Genomic DNA, 13,204 nt, shown 5'->3' with positions numbered 1-13,204 from the left:
CTTAGAGAAGGTTCTAAGGGAATATGATGATGGCTTTTCTCTTGATTAGAGTTGAGCAAACTATTCATAGCAAACAATTTATTCCTTGAAGATACCCCCTTGTGCTGTCTGTAAGTCATGAAGGAAAAGATTTGTATTTTTATAAGCTTGGACCCCAAAGTGCAGTTCGCTGCCTGGATGTGCAGGATGGATCCATTTGTAGAATCTAGCCCTTGTTTATCATTCAGGTTGATTCGGCATATAGCTAATGCAGGCATATTTCAGCCTACGCTTTGCTCATGAACTATTCACCCGGACTGTTGCTTTGAATATTTGCCATTTGTAATTTGTTAATGTGAGATTGGCTCTCTCAGTCACATGGTGTTGTTTTTGCTCCCTAACTGCATGATTCTCAAACCCACAAGGAGGTTTCAAGATGACCATGTCACACTAATATTCTTGTGAATTGCGTGAGAATTTGCACAGGTATTTACAAAACTTTCTCTTTGCCTGAATATATTTGCAAACAAAATTCTGTTCACTCAAATGACCCCTGAAACAAATAAGTGTTTTTATTTGAATTATTTTTTGCAGTATTTTGCCCAGCTCTACTCCTGAATATTCCAATTGTTGATGGAGGGATAGTGCCATTAAAAAAAGAAAAAGGGAGTGGCCCAGAACAACATATAGGAAATCCTTCTCTAAAGGACGCTATAGTGGTGAGGGCAGTAGTCTAGGACTTGGGGAAACTTGGGTTCAGATTCCTGCTCTACCACAGACTTCCTCTGTGATTCTGGGTAAGTCATTTAGTCTCTCTGTGCTTCAGTTCCCCATCTACGCAGAACAGAAGTAAATTCTCACCCATCTAGTAAGGAAAATTCCATATTCAGTGCCTGATACCACAAAGTCTTCAAGACTGTAAAAAAGGATGCAATGAACATACCTTTTGTGTCCACTTAAAATAATTGTATTACTAGTAACCAGAATTATTGAACAGTAATTATACTAGTATTTTAATAATAGTAGCCAATGATAATTATTATTAAATACTTTTTACTTAACCATCTGGAAGTGTATATGCCTAAACCGAATAATCTTATTCTTCAGACCTTTGTCCTTCTGTAGTCCAACTTTTTCCTGGTGTTTGCTTCTCCTTTACATAATACATATTATTGTATGATATCTAGCTCTTTAAGGCCTAGGCTTTGTCTATCTATTTGTCCTGCAAAGTGCTTAGCACACTTTTGGGTGCTTTAATAATAGCAATAAACGTAATAATAATATTAATGATCAGGGTCCATATTCTGATGTCTTTTACAGCAGTATACATTTGAACCCACTCCATTGACCTCAGCAGAGTTCCCTTTAGTAAGTTCTTTGAGACAAGAACGATGCCAGTCTCTATGGCTGTGGTCCTGCAGTTGCTTGGGTGCAGGGTTCCATCTGACCAGTCCTCAATGCAGGATCAGGACATATGTTTGTACAGTGCCTAGTACAATAGGATCAAATCTCACTCGGGGCACATAAGCAATACTATAAGATAAACAATAAGTAATAATAGTAATTAGTGTCAATGAGAACAAAATCGGGCTCCAGGGATGATTATGATATTGTTGCTAGATATTAGGTATAACCTCTGAACATAAACGGTCTCTCACTGAGGCTTGATCCTGTTCCCATTGAAGACAATGGGGGCCAAATGGTCTGCTGGTGTAAACTGGCACAGATCCACTGTGATTTATTGAGCTGCTCTGGTTTACAACAGCAGAGAATATGGGCCTGGGAATTTTGCCCAATGGGAGCAGAATCAGCTTCCATATGTATTTTCTCTTAAAATGTATAATGAAACAAAATGCAGGAGAGGGAAATACTTGCATGAATGTGGCGATTGCACAGTGATTCCTATTTACAATAAGTGCTGCATCTAAACGAATCTCTGCAATTAAATTTTTCTTGGGGGAAGGGAGGTTTTTCTGAACTCCTACATGCTTGTTAAAAGCTTAAAACAGCATAATTAGGTTGTGCAAGGATCTTGCTGAGGCTGATTAGGGAGGAAAATATGCTGTGACCACTCCTATCCAGAAATAAAAGGCCAAATCCTGAAGTTCAACCTTACCATGGCTTGATCCTGCTCCCACTTAAGTTAATGTCAGAAATACCATTGATTTCAGTGGGAGCAGAAGCAGGTCTTCAGTCATTACTCAGCCAAAACTCCCAGTGAAGTCAATGGGAGCTTCAGTGCTGTAGTGCTCAGCACCTGTCAGGATTTGGACCAAAGTGAGTTTTTTCTTTAGTAAGGACTGAGGTCCACAGCCACAAAGATATTTCCATAGATTTTAAAATGACATTAGAAGCCTAAATACCTTTCAGGATCTGGCCTCAGTGAAAACTGATTAGGGATTTCAAAATTTGGCTCAGTGCTTTTCAAATGTATTACACTGCAGAGCCTATGTTGACAATGTGATATGTGCTGAGAAACTGTACCAAGGATTACCTTGAGCGATTAATCTAATCTAAGGGGTTTGATACATTTTTAGCAACTAAAAAACTTTTGCACTCTTGTCCTTCTCAAAGCTGGTGTGGCAAATCTTACCAGAAAGTGCTTTGTAAAGTTCTCTGATGAGGTAGTCTCATGTACTTCACTACAAGTGTGTTGAGCTCCTGTAAAATGAAAATACTAACTCTGATAAACTATTAGTTTGTAAAAATTGTTTTTGTTATGGTTATTAGTCTTACGAATTTTTAGTGCTCACAAAAGTGCTGAACTTGACAGAATCTTAGACTTATGTCCTTTATTCACTGAACACGTGTATAGCAGGGGTAGAAAAAGTACAAGTTTCTCCACACCTCACCACCAAAATGCCTCAGCTCTGTTTTGAGTGAATACTTCTAGGGCTGAGACTGGAAGTAAGTCCCCGTGCCCATTCAGTCATTGGCATCTCTGCAGAGACTTCCAGGATGAACCAAACTGTTAGTGGTTTTGCAATGTGAACAATTTTCCTATAGGAAGTGGATATAGACTACCAACCAGCTATCAGATGGTAACGACTTTTGCTCACTACTAACCTCAGATAGTTTTGAACGGTGACCTAGAGGTAAAAAGCTCCACATCATATAACAATATGAAATAATGTCATTAATAAGAGAAAACTAAAGTTGTCTTAAATATTTTTTGCATGGTCATACTCTAAAAAATGCATCACTTTCATGCAGAGGGAAGGATGAAAACAGCATGCTTAATATTTATTTATGTAACCCTTAATAATACTTAGCATTTATATAGCACTCTTCATCTTCGAAGTGCTTAACATCAATTAATCTTCACAGTATGCCGGTGAGGTACATACATATATTCCCATTTTATTCATGATTTTTCCTTTAATATTCATGCATAAGTGCATCACCTCAAGCAACAGATCTATGGCCAAACTGTGATCATGTGTACGCTAGTGTAAATCTAGACTATCACTAAAGTAAATGGAGTATTGCTATAACCAAGATCAAAATCTGGCTCCTACATTCCAGCAACCTGAGCTGTTATTGGACAGTCTGGTACATCTGAAAACAAAGTTTTAGCTCATTCTGGACATTATTTTGACACTGATTTTATTTTTTAAAAAGCTAGCCTAAGACTCCAAGGGAGAAAAAATGTGCTTTTTATTTCTTCTTCTAAAGTTTGGTTCCAGTATATTTTCTCTGCTAACGAAGGCCTATGGTACTGGGGACTGTGGTTTGGACTACACTTAAAAGTTAGGCTGATATAGCTAGGTTGGTCAGAGGTGTGAAAAACACACCCCATGATTGACATGGTTATATTCACCTACTCCCCAGTGTAGAGGCAGCTATGACAATGGCAGAATGCTTCTGTGGATATAGCTAACTTCATATGGGGAGGGTGCTTTCCTACACTGACAGAAAAACGCCTTCTGTTGGTGTAGGCTGCGTCTAACTACAGGGTTATGTCAGAACAGTCTCCGTAGTATAGACATACTCTATCCTGGCTGAGCTTCCCAGAGTGTGAGAGCGGGGTGCTGTGAAGCCCTTGTTGTTAAGTACAGCCAGTTGGAACATAAAGCAGATCTCTTGTAAGCACCATAAGCTTTGACTCTGAGGATACATCTACACTGCAATAAAAACACTTGAGGCTGGCCCATATCAGCTGACTCGGGCTCACAGAGCTCAGGCTGCGGGGCTATAAAACTGCAGTACAGACGTCTGAGACCCCTGCGCCCAAACACTGCAATTAAACAGCCTCTTAGCTCAAGCCCTATACACCTGACTCAACTGACCTGGGCCAGCTGCGCAGGTGTTGTATCGCAGTATAGACCTATCCTAACTGATCACTGAACACCATCAGGCCCACATTTCCCTCACTGGGCCTGATTCTTCATAGTCTTGTGTAATCATTTACATATATACAAAATAGGTGCAAACTTCTAACATTCCAAGCTTGGGATCTTTTACATTCATTTTGCACAGTTGTAAATGGCTACACAAACCAGTGAGGAATCTAGACCAAGTGTTAGTAAAGCCGATCCACAGCTCTCAACCCCTTGGTCCTCTGCTGTATCATCCCCTGGAGACCAGAGGCATAATTGGATGGTATGGAGGAGGGCAACCATCTCTCACAGCCCTTCTGTGAAGGCAGTGCTGGATGTGAACAACAAGGCAAGTAGCATTGGATCTTGGCCTCATTGCATTCCCCTGGGGCTAAAAGCAGCACTGAAATAGTATATACTGTATTCTTCAGTGAAAATACCCGTTTGGTACTTTTGAAACAAAACACAGATGCAGCTATCTTGTTAAGATAGCTCTTCACATGCAGGCATCTTATTGACTTTAATGGGAGTTCTGCTTACCCAAAGGGCTTGCAGGATCAGGCCTATAATAAGTATCTAGTAGCAAAAATACTTAGGAAGACTGTTTCAATTCCAGCAGTGTATTTGTCTGCAATGTTGTAAGCTCTCTAGAGGAGACCTTTTGGTTCTTTCCTCTTTTAAATTCTTCATTCAGGCTCTTATACTCAAGGTTACTAGCTCAGTCGTTATTACAGGAAGTCAGATAGCCTTTCCCTACTCACTGATAACCTTAGTGAAGTCTGTACCAATTTTAGTTTAGACTTCAGTCTGCTGTAAGATACAGACAGTACAATTCATAGCAGTAACCTGTTTGTTGCCTGCTTTTTCTACTTACATTCCCTGCAGGGGATCAAATTTACTTCAGGCCATGTCTAGCACTAGCACTTAGTCTAACACTAACAAGGTTATGTCTAAACTAGCACTTAGTGAAAAAAAACACTCCCCCGAGTGTTTTGCCGGCATAAGCACTTGTGTGCACAGTGCTATGTGGGCAGGAGATGCTTTCCCGCAGACATAGCTACAGCCACTCATTGAGCTGGTTTTATTATGTTGATGGGAGAGCTCTCTCCTGTCGGAATAACGCGGCTACACGAGTGATCTTACAGTGGTACAGCTATATTGGTACAGCTATGTCGTGGCAAGCTTGTAAATGTAGACATGGCCTTAGCTTGTGGGACTACTTCATTCATTTGAATAGTTCAATGCAGTTGAAGAGTTACAAAGCCCATGAATGTGTTTGCCAAATCTTTCCTTCTAACTTCTTACTCTGTCCTGTCATTTCTTCAACCGCCTTTAAGATTATCCTGCCAACCTGATACAGTCAGGGACAAAAAGGGGGATTTTTTTCTTTCTTTTAAATAAATTTTAGTGGAAAAAATAACAACTTTCCAACAAATCAACAGAAGCCTGTGGAATGACTCAGCGGAAAAAAAATACAATTAAATCAGCAAAGTATCTTCAGTAAAAATAATGTTTATAACAAGAAATCAAAATGAGCTAACAAATATTTTTAACCTCTCCAAAAAAACAGAAAATGTCCCATGCTGGGATTTAACTTAGTCCTAAATGACCTTGCCCCAGAGCTTAATCTTCCTTAAAGCATTCTCCATATTCTATTTTTCAAACAGGCAGTCTGTGCAAGGTGAAGGGACAGTGTTGCTGGAATTAACCCTTTGCTCACTGAGGACTCACTATGCACCTTGTCACAGAAACCTTACACTGGCTTAACCAAAACAACTGAAATTAACCTACAGGCTAAAAGCTGCTGCAATTTGGGCCTGAATAGCTGAAGTTAGTTCAGAGAAATATACTGTACTTTTATCTTCCTGCACTGGCAAAGCCTTTTGTGCTGCAGTGGGATATACCATAAGAAAAAGAAATTCCCCCTGAGGAGAGCAGCTGTACACTGACATCTGCTTCAATCAAAGGGCACGTCTACACTGGCACAGTTCAACGCCAGCAGTTAAAGCGCCGCTCAGAGAGCGCTGAAGGGAAACTGCTGTTGTGTGTTCACACTGTCAGCTGCCTGCATCTCTTCCTCTTCTGCCGCGAAGACTTGTGGGAAGATGGAGGGGGTTGAGGGCCATCCTGGGTCCTGTCCCAATGCCCCGTGATGCATTGCTTCGCATCCCAGCAATCCCCGTGCTTCCGTCTGCATTTGGCGACATCTTTCAATGGTTTGTGTATTGCGCGCCATGCCACATTCCTTTGGGCTGAATGGATCCCGAACTGTTGACCAATATGCTGCTTGCTCTGACCAACACATCACTAGTGGCAGTGGAGTTATTCCTTAAACTACAAAGGCAAGAGGAGTGCGACATTGATCTCACCACGTGTAGTAGCTACAACACAAGATTGCTTGTGGTATTCACGGAGGTGCTGACCACAGTGGAACACCGCTTTTGGGCTCAGGAAACAAGCACTGAGTGGTGGGATCACATCGTCATGCACATCTGGGATGACAAGCAGTGGCTGCAGAACTTTCGGATGAGGAAAGCCACATTCATGGGACTGTGTGATGAGCTCGCCCCAGCCCTGCAGTGCAAGAACACAAGAATGAGAGCTGCCCTGTCATTGGAGAACCACGTGGCAATTTCCCTGTGGAAGCTGGCTACTCCAGACTGTTACCAGTTCGGTGTGGGAAAGTCGACCGTTGGACTCATGTTGATGGAAGTGGGCCATTAATTGCATCCTGCTCTGAAAGACCATGACTTTTGGCAATGTGCGTGACATTGTGGATGGCTTTGCACAAATGGGCTTCCCTAACTGCGGAGGGGTGACAGATGGCACGCATATTCCAATTTTGGCATCAGACCACGTAGCCACCGAGTACATTAATCACAAGGGGATTTCGCAATGGTTCTCCAGGTGCTTGTGTATCACCGTGGGCGTTTCACAGACATTAACGCAAGCTGGTCTGGAAAGGTGCATGACACATGCATCTTTCAGAACACTGGCCTGTTCAGGAAGCTGCAAGCAGAGACTTTCTTCCTGGACCAGAAGATCACTGTAAGGGAAGTCAAAATGCCCATTGTGGTTCTGGGAGACCCCGCCTACCCCTTAATGCCATGGCTTATGAAGCCATACATGGGGCAACTTGACAGCAGCAAGGAGCGGTTCAACAACAGGCTGAGCAAGGGCAGAATGACTGTTGAGTGTGCTTTTGGCCGTTTAAAAACCCGCTGGCGCTGCCTCTATGGGAAGATGGACTTGGCCAATGACAATATTCCTATGCTTACAGCCGCATGCTGTACACACAATAATATTTGTGAAGGGAAGGGTGAAAGCTTCACTCAGGGCTGGCTCAGTGCCTGGAGGCTGAGTTTGAACAGCCAGAGACCAGGGCTATTAGAGGGGCACAGCACGGAGCCATAAGGATCAGGGATGCCTTGAGGCAGCAATTTGAAGCTGAAAGCCACTAATATTTGTTGCTGTGCTCAGGATTGCAGTGCTTGTAATGCTAGGAGGTGATTGGTGCACATGATGCAATAAGGGGGTTTAACATAATTGTATGTTGCTTTGCAGTGCTCTTTTTGCTTTCAATAGACTAAAGATTGCTTTCAAACCAACACAATTCTTTTATTAAAAAACAACAACTGGAGGAGTCAAACAAACAAAAAAAAATCAGCAAGGACGGGTGTGGGGGAGAGGAAGGTACCAGGAGGAGTCCCGGGATGGCTAAAGATTTGTGTATGTCCAGGGATCATATCCAACCTTCTCCTTTGGAGTACAAGCGGGTTGTACTGTACTTCAACAGGGCCAAACTGAAGAGGGATAGGTGTTGAGTGCAGTGGGTAGTGGAAGTCCACAGTGCTGGACTGTGAGGGGAGAGGAGTGGAATGCAGTGGTTATAGACTGGAGCCAGGAGGTTGATAAGGGTGTGTTGGCAGTGTCTGGTTGGCGCATGGGAAAGAGTTTTGCGACAGCAGCTGCAGGGGAGGGCGGGCGCGGAGCTGCTCGGTTTGAAGAGCTAGTATCGCCTAGCTCTAGAGCATGTCTGCTTGGGGCTCCATAACCTTTAAGAGCTGCTCCGTGGCTTCATTCTGGCATGCCTCGTTCTCCTTTCGGTCCCTCTTCTCGCTGTCCCACTACTCCTTCAATTCTTGTTTCTCAGTAGCGGAGCGCATCATAACATCACACAGAAAGTCCTCCTTAGTTCTTCTTGGCCGCTTTCTAATTCTGCGCAGCCGTTCAGCCGCCAATAACAAAGAGGGAGGCTGGGCTTCCAAGGTCATCTCTGTGAAGTTTAAACAACATTTTACAGAAGCAGTATTGTCTGCAACACAGACAACACTGATTCAGTGCTTTAAAACACAGCCAGTACTCACACACCTGTCACTAACTGGCTGACCCCAGGCAAGCACACGAGCCACAAGACCCCCAAACTGGTGAGTAGCCACAGGGGCAGGGTAAATCACTGTTCCTGGACCCTGCTGTACACTGGGCATGTGGCTCTTGTGGAGAGCCAGCACTGTAGGGGGGGGCCTGATAATTATTCCTGTCCCCGCACTTTCCTTGTGATATCATTATGGAAGATATTTCACTGCTGAGGATGAGCAAGGATTCAAGGGAGGGTCTTCTCCAAGCCTGCAGCTTCTGCCCTGGCCCCTATGCGGCTCGCCTGTGTGCAGCAATGGTCTCCCCACCAAACCCCCATGACAGCATAGTGGCACGGGGAAGTTACCATTAATGGGGCAAGAAACAAAGCAGCTCTGCTGAAGAACCTGTGACAGTGGATTGCCCAGTATCACCACAAGAGTTTCCTGGAGATCTGAGGGAGATTCCTGTGAAGTGAGGGAGTCAATATCAATAGCCTGTTCTGCCACTCAGACTAGGCATGCGGTGGGAGACAAGCCTGCTTTCTGCAACCCTCCTGCCCCCAACAACTCACTTCAGCGCTTCCCAAAATCAGATCCACTTACCAGGGGCCTCCTCTTCGGTTTGCATTTCACCACGATCCAACTGCTCTGACTGGCTAGCCTCCTCCAGGGTAGAAAAGAGCTCCTGGCTGCATGCATCTCTGGCCTCTGAGACATTCTCTGTCTCTGGGTCCCCCTCCTCATCCAAGAGTTCCTCCTCATGGCTCGGTCCACTCTCGACTGGCACGCGAGCCACTGAAGTATCCGAAGTGGTCTTCGCAGTGGAGGTGGGGGGTCGCCGCTGAGTATTGCGTCCAGCTCTTTGTAGAACCGGCAGCTCATGGGCGCAGCACCGGAGCGGCAGTTTGCCTCTCGCGCCCTGTGGTAGGCATTCTGCAGCTCCTTCACTTTGACCCTGTACTGCAGTGTGTCCCGGTCATGACCCCTTTCTGTTATGCATCGTGAAATCTGTCCGTAGGTATCATAATTCCTATGGCTGGAGCACAGCTGGGACTGGACAGCCTCCTCTCCCCAGATGCAGATGAGGACCAGCAGCTCGGCATTGCTCCAAGCGGGGGATCGCCTTGTGCGTGGAGCTGGCATAGCCACCTGGAAAGATGCGCTGAGACCACTGCACACATCACCGAGCAAACAGGAAGGGGACTTTCAAATTTCTAAACGAATTTACAGGGTGGATATGACGGTTGGTCACCTGAGGGCAGGGCAGTAGAGTTCAAACCAATGACCAGAGAGGTGAGAACAGGCATTGTGGGACAGCTCCCGGAGGCCAATTGAAGCGCTGTAATCACCACGGTGTCTACACTGGCACCGCAGCGCTGTAGCCCCAGCGCAGAAAACTGTACGCCTCTCGTTGGGGTGGTTTTTTTTAAAGCGCTGCAACTGCGCCGTTTCTGTGCACTAAGTGGTTTGGCAGTGTCTTGAGTTAGTGTGTGAAGCTTCTCTGCAGAAGCCACACCAACAGAGGCTGATGAGGGGATGTGCCGAATCAGTGCATCCTCTCCCTAGCTACCTTGGACAGTCCCCCTTTCTTGTCAGCACCCCCACTTTTCCCACAATCTTGTCCCACATCAGGTATTAAACTTATACCATTTCAGTATCAATTTGTTGTTTGCAGCTCAGCCACCACAATGAATATTCTTAAATAAAAGAGACAACAACCAAAAACCACAACAAACAATGCCCCCAAACAAACATAAACAGCAACAACACATCCCTGATGCATAAACATCTCAAAACTTTACAAACTCTATATATTAAACATACAATATATTTCCACTAATTTCTGATATGTACCATAATGTTTTATAAAGTTGATCATGCTTCCAGAATAAACAGTTCCTCCTGAGCAATGTCAGTGCATGAAAGTGATATTGAACTTTACATACTGCAGAAATATAATCAATGTAAATTCAAGTTATATTATGTACTTTGAAATAGTACAAGTTATATTATGTACAAGAAAGAATTGTAAAAATGAAACTTTCAAGACGCAGGTAAGAAACCACTGCTGAAAGCCACAGCAGCCCAAACACAGACAGCAACAAAGGAAACCAGGTGCCAAAATGCATGCTATTACCACTGCCCCAGTTTCACTATGGCTCCACCACAGCCCTCTGGTGCCTTGTCGGTTTCCTTTTTGAAATGCTTTAGAAGTGGGGAGAAGGAGGATATGGCTGTGAAGAGAGGGAGCAGATGGAAAGGAGGACCAGATATCAAAGTACAGGCTGGGAAATGTCAATTGAAACTGGTTATTTTTAGCTATGAATTACATAAAGGCCAACAGGGGAATCCTCCTGTGCTGTAGAAGTGCATAGTAGTTCCTACATCATTGTTCCTCCTGGTTTGGCATAAGTGGTATAGCCAGGGAGAGAGAGAGATCCCTTGTGATCTCCAGCTACTGTATCAGCTTCTTGGAGCCATTGGCAACCAGCATAATTTAGAGGAGCCCTTGGGGTCACTCCTGAAAGGTGCAGCACAAAACCTAGCCCTATTTCTGTAAATGGGTATAATGATATTTACCACCTTTGTAAAGCCCTTTGAGAGCTGCTAATGAAAAAAAAGCTATATAAGCATTTATATAATAAAGTATTGTTATTAAATACATTTTTTTACACTCCTTTTAGGGATTCAGATTGACCACTGAAAAATTGTATAGGATACTAAAGAAGAATAACAAAATGTTCCTTCGTGCTGTGAGAATGCCCAGTAATCTGGGAAATTTGGAGAAACATGTTAGCTACACTTTGGTAAAGGAGACATTGGGACAAATTCTGGCCTCTGTTACACACATCAAACTTATGCTCCAAACTTGATCACTATTTCATCAAACAATGCACTGTTCCTATTAAAAAGAAAAAAAAGTAAAGATTATTTGGGGCACAAAACAACTCCCTTTGACATGTTTTAATTTAGTCTTTTCCTTTTGACCATTTCACCTTGACCACATTTCCTAATTGTTGCCATGTCAGAATCACAACCTTCGTTGTAGCCAATAGTATACTTCTAAAGTCTACATAAATTCAGAGCTATAATTATAATTGGGACTCTGATAAAATTAAATAACCAATTGAGCCCTGTCTCTGTGGTTTATGATGGCCCCAGAGAACCCTCTAATGGTATTGCAGTCTTATTATGTACAGTGGGAGATACATTATTCCTTACATTTCTGCCAGCTGTGACACAGTTCAAATTTAATTTTCCACAATAAGGGTGAAATTGTGGCCTGACTGAAGTCAATAGTTTTGACTTTGACTTCAGTGGGACTAGGATTTCACCCTATATTTTGGTCACATTTAAATGATCATATTTTCTGTGCAATTTTAGTGTCTGCCACTATTACATCATTGTGAATTAAATTTGAAAATTGTGGAAGAGATTTCATTCAGGTTAGCATTTGAAATTTGCCACTGGAACTGTTTAACTTGTAGATCACTATTAAAATAATGGACTATCAACCCTTCTGTCACTGAAGGTAAAACTGATCCTTTAATTAAAACTAGAATGTGCCTAGCTACTCCAAATATCTGCAAGAAGCAGTCCCTATGCAGAGACTGGACACAATTGCAGTCCCATTGCTCCTGACTGCAGAGATTGCTTCTGTCTAGTGCACCTCCAAGTGGGAAGGGGAAGAGTAGAGCCCACGGCTCTGCCTAGGCACCAGCCAGCTGGCTTTATGTACACTAGAGAGTGTCCTGGACTCCACAAGAGGCACAACAGTGAATCCACTTTGCCTGCATGCCTAGAAGCTAAAGCAGAATCACTCCTGGAGCTCCCCCTTGGATAGATGAGCCATTGCCTACAAGGCACAACTGAGCCTGTAGTTTCTTCATGGAACAGGGTATTGTGGTATCTTTTAACAAATACAAGATCCATGGGTCCTATGCATGCATATCATAGTAAGTGTTGTACCTCATTCAGCGCACCAAATGCCCCAACAACAATTATGTGGGTGAAACCAGATAATCACTATACTCTTGAATGAACTCACTCAGAAAAATAATAAAAGAGAAAAATACCCTATCAGTGTGGGCAAACTCTGCTGGAGACTAAAAATCATGGTCTTAAAAGAGACACTGGTTTTATGGCTCAGTGCAACAATTTGTAACACACCCTACTGCCTGCTCACCCTTAATTGCCCTCTTTATTTTAAATGGTCTCCTACAGCATGTGTGAACCCCTTATGCTTAACAATATGTCCCACCTTATATTTAGCTTGGACACTCTGGTTACCTTCTCCAGACCTGAGGAAGAGCTCTGGGAAGCTCAAAAGCTTGTTATTTCCACAGAAATAACAGAAGTTGGGTCCAATAAAAGATATTACCGCATCAGCCTTGTCTCTCCCATATCCTGGGACCAACAGGGCTACAATAACATTGCAAACAACAAATACATGTGTGACATTTCTGGCAAAAATGCAGAGGGAACAAAAATGTAAAAAAAAAAAAACAACTTCATGGTTGTAGCCTAGTACTCTGCATCCCCTCTACT

This window comes from Terrapene carolina, unplaced genomic scaffold, assembly GCF_002925995.2.
Source record: "Terrapene carolina triunguis isolate 2854851 unplaced genomic scaffold, T_m_triunguis-2.0 Scaffold262, whole genome shotgun sequence".
Taxonomy (NCBI): Eukaryota; Metazoa; Chordata; order Testudines; family Emydidae; genus Terrapene; species Terrapene triunguis.
The sequence above is the reverse complement of the archived record's forward strand: the minus strand, read 5'-3'. Positions refer to the sequence as shown.